Source organism: Physeter macrocephalus, chromosome 14 (assembly GCF_002837175.3).
Source record: "Physeter macrocephalus isolate SW-GA chromosome 14, ASM283717v5, whole genome shotgun sequence".
NCBI classification, from domain to species: Eukaryota; Metazoa; Chordata; class Mammalia; order Artiodactyla; family Physeteridae; genus Physeter; species Physeter macrocephalus.
The window spans coordinates 95,218,985-95,223,404 of NC_041227.1; the positions used below are offsets into that span (position 1 = coordinate 95,218,985).

Consider the following 4,420-nt stretch of genomic DNA (forward strand, 5'->3'; position numbering starts at 1 on the left):
TACCTGCAGCAAATACATGTATTAACTCCTTTAACTCCTCCACCAATCCTGTGAGATGGGTACTACTACTTGGCATTCATGGACTCCTCTAGAATCCCATCTGCTTGGCCTCAGAACACCTGGATGGTTTTGCTTCAGAAAATGCATTTATTCAGTTATTTAATCAATCAGACATATGACAGTTGGCTTTGGATGCATGGGCAGTGGAACCCCAGGACGTGTCTTGCCCTTCATTGGAGGATGGTGCCCTGGCTCACTTTCTTAGATGCTCCCACCCTGATGAAGAGGACCACTCCCAAATGCAGTCCCTGGAGAGTGTCCCTATATACTCATTATCTTGTTGTCAGCTTACCTCTGCAAGGGGCCTCCCTTTACATGACCTCCTGAAGTATGTCATGCTTATAACCAGCCAGCTGCCTGTGTGTCCACTGTCTTCTTTGATTCCTCCCCCTCTGGACAGGTATGGAAACCAAGGCATCTGGAGTCTCAGGTGAATCTGTGGCAGAGGCGGGCAGGAACCCAGATCTCCTGACTGTCTCCCTACTAAATCACAAGCCCTTGGGCGTAAGGGACTGTGCTGTCCCATCACCCAATATCCCCAACACCTACTGACCGGCACAGAGTGGGCACTGGAGAAGCATAAGCTGAATGAATCACGAATGAATCATGAGTGGTGCCAGTCAAGGGCCCCCAGAGTAGCTGGCCCAGAGTTAGGGCTCTGTAACCATTTGTTTCCTTTTCCTGTTCCTTTGCATTCTGCTCAGGTTACTAGCCTGAGCTTCAAGGCTGCCATCTCACCTCTAATCCAGCATCTACCAAGCATGATGTTCTTGGCTCCTGGCAGGGTTTGGGTCAGCAGTGATGTCCAACCTGAGTAAAAGGCTTTGACGATGTGGCTGCAGTTTAGCCCGAGAGGTCCTGGGTTCTAGTGACAGCTCTGATACCGAGCTGCTGTGTGACCTCAGAAAAGTCACCTCTCATCTCTGGGCCTGACTTTTCACATAATGGACACCAAGCGGGGAGAGCGGGGTGGGGTGCGGTGGTGGTGGGATGAATTGGGAGATTGGGATTGACATGTACACACTAATATGTATAAAATAGATAACTAATAAGAACCTGCTGTATAAAAATAAAATAAAATTAAATTCAAAAAAAAAAAAAAAGAAAGAAAGAAAGAGTGGCCAAGATAAAGTGAGTAAATGTGATATAAGAACATGCTTTGAGCTATGGAGCAAACAGGCAGCCACGCAAGAATTTTGGTCCCTGCTATGGGTCAGAGAGGAACAATTTACTTTCTGACAAAGAGCAAGCAGGTGACATGACCTGACTTCCAAAAGTTCCCTTCTTCACACGGGTCAGCACTCTGCTACAAACATTTGCTTTTAAATTCCCAATTCTCTTTCTCTCCGTAACATTACACTCATTTATTTATTTTCTTATTAGGATAAAACGGATATAACATAAAATTCACCATTTTAACTATTTTAAAGTGTACACTTCAGTGGTTTTTATTATATTCACAATGTTGTGTGTAACCATCACCACTATCCCAATACTCTTTTAATTAGCAAATAGCAAAGAGGGGAGTAAAAATAGCAGTAAGGATGGTGACACACAGAGAGGTTAAGAGATTACCCACAGTCACACAGCAGGCAGTCTCTGATCTGGCACAAACAGTGATGCTCACCCCAGAGCTCTAGTCTGCAGGGTCTAGCGCTGGTGCCCATCCTGGAGATCGTCAGGGATTTCCATCTCTGCTTGTCCTGTGCTTTCTGGGTCTGCCTCACCTTTGGCCCAGCTTACCCAACAGGCCACATTCCTGGGCCTCTGTTGATGATGGATGTGGCAGGTGAACACTGCAGAGGAGAAATCAAAGAGCACCTTGAAGGGCAGTCAGAGGACACGTGGGCCCCCGGGAGGGTGCAGATGGAGGTTCCAAGGCTGCTGTGGAGAAACATCCTCCCCCGTACCTTTCCAGCACATCATGGGCACCACGCCAATAGCAACCAGCACTGGAATTTGTCAGCCTCATCATCCTGGGACTGATTTTCCATCAAATAAAGTTGATCTGTCTCTACACCAGGTGGTAGAGATGGTTCAGTCCAGTTGGCCAGTGGGAATTAGCAACTTTGAAGCTCTTTCTACAGAAACAATGATCAGAGAGACCGCTTACTAAAGCAAGGCGCTTGTATATATCGACTGTTTAATCCACACAACAGGTTGTGAGGTGAATATTATTACTAGCCCCATTTTATAGGTGGGAAATTGAGGTTCAGCGTGAAGTTAAATGACTTGTCCGAGATCACACAGTCAGGTAGTGTTCAGGCTAAAACCCTGGAGTCCCCCTTTCTACCCCCTCCATCCCGCCACCCCCTGTGAGGGACAGAGCCAGGACACAGCCCTGGGGGAGCAAGGGTCCTGCACCATATCCCACTGCCTTTCTTGAAATATTTTCTTCCCCACCCACCTGTGATAATAATTCTCCGTGATAAGAATAATTGCAACTACCGTGGATGGAGCACTTGCTTAACTATAGCTGGCCCGAGCTTTTCCAGTCCTCATCTCAGCCCATCCTCCAGCAGCCCTCTGCAATGGTACTATTCCTATGCCGATTTCACGAGTTAAGGAAACGAGACACAGAAAGGTTGAGAAACCAGCTCCTTGTCACTCAGCTCGTAAGGGGCAGGGCTGAGGCTTGGCCCGGGGTCAGCAATGGGTTCCAGATGACCCCCCACCTTGTGTGCCCCTGTGCGCGTGCCCGTTTTTCTGCCGGCGAGCGCACCCCAGGAGCAAGGCAAAAAAGTAGCAGGAAGGAGGTGGGAAACAGGCCAAGGTAAGAGCTGAGGGTCACCTGGGGTTCAGTGTTCTGCCCCCCATCCCCGTCAGCCTCTGGTGCCAGCTCTGTGCAGTACAAGGCTGGCACAGAGCCCCCAGAAAGGAGGAGTCCCTGCCATGTGCCTCTGCTTCACAGAAGCCCCCCTAGAATCCTCTCACCAGCTCTTTGAGGGAGTTACTGTAATCTGTAATTTGCACCCAAAACTGTCAGACCCCAAAAGTGGGTTCTCCCTATGCCATGTGTTTATGGGGTGCCTGTTAGGCAGGATTCAGCATGCTGGTGGCAAAGGGGTGATCCTCAAGACACGGCCCTTGTCCTCTTCACTCCCAGAATAACGGAAGGAGGGCCACCCTACAGCATACCCTAAATTCCATAAGGACAGGAGGGCTCTGTCACATTTATTGCTGTATTACCTTGGTACACAGTAGGTGCTCAAACATCGATTGCATGGAGGATTTGTGCACGGTACTGTACCCAACCTCTTGAAAGTGTCATTGTTCCCATTTTGCAGCAGGGCCACTGAGGCTCAGAGAGGCGGCCCACTGGTTCAAGGACCCATGGATCAAAACTGGACAGCCAGAAATGCAGACTTGCCTCTCCCAGCTCCGAGGCCAGGGAGCTCTCCCCTGAGGGGCTTTGTGCTGACTCCAGTACTCTGCAAAGTGCTCGGCTGTGCTGCTTAGATGCCGAGGGCACCAGGCCTTCAGGGATAGGGGCTCAAGGAGGCTAAAATTCTTCAGGCGAGGGGGTCATTTGCAGGACAGAAGGACTAGGAGGGGTGAAGGGACAGAGGAGGGCATCTTAGGCCAGGGAAAAAGCCTAAACCTCCATTGATGCTAAGTGTCCATTCTCCACAGTGGAGATGCCCTATGTCTCTGGATCCAGGGAACTCCCTTTCCCGTCCAGGAAGCTCCAGCTCAGCATCCTTGGCACCTGGCATGTGCTGCCTGCCCTCAGGGTGGCCTGGAGGATTTAGGAGCAGCCCCCCAGCTTCAGCTGGGCCGGGCAGCCTCGGGCAAGCACTGCACCGGTTGATTTGCAAGGCTTGCGACAATCAGGCTTATCTTCACCCCCTGTACACATGGGTCTGTGAGGTCACAATGGGGCTATGGGCTGTGTCCCAGTCCCAGCTCAGCCAGATGACCTTGACCAGATCCCTTAACCCCACCCCCAACCTCAGTTTCTTTAGCTGCAAAGAGAGACCAGTAAGAGCTTCTCTGTAGGATTTTCCTGAGGATAAAATGAGATCCTGTCTTCAAAGTGCCTGGCGCTCAGTGGATACTAGGAGTTCCTGTCCTGGCAGATGGGGAAACTGAGGCCAAGAGTAGCTCATTCCCAGGTCTCACAGCAATTCGTGCTGGACTGCTTCTTCTAGGCCAGCAGGCCCCTGACCTCCCTTATACCCAGCAGGCCTTTCTCCTCCTCCTTCTCCAGGTTCCCTGGTACCACCCGCCGCCTTGGAGATAGTGACGTGGTTGCTCTCCCCCGACATATAACCTCAGTGCTCTGCACACTGTAGGCGCTCAGTAGATGCCCTTGCTGATGATGCTAAAGGTCCATATATGCGTGACCTGGGGTCTCTTT

General features: G+C 50.6%; 1 long non-coding RNA gene across 1 annotated transcript; it reads right to left on the reverse strand.

The window, feature by feature from the left end:
• Nucleotides 1-435: 435 nt before the first annotated feature.
• LOC114487722 (uncharacterized) lies at nt 436-2,100 on the reverse strand. Its single transcript, XR_003683041.1, has 3 exons — nt 1,971-2,100; nt 1,688-1,856; nt 436-496 (listed from the first exon to the last, which is right to left on the reverse strand). It is a non-coding gene; the product is annotated as an uncharacterized lncRNA (long non-coding RNA).
• Nucleotides 2,101-4,420: the final 2,320 nt, after the last annotated feature.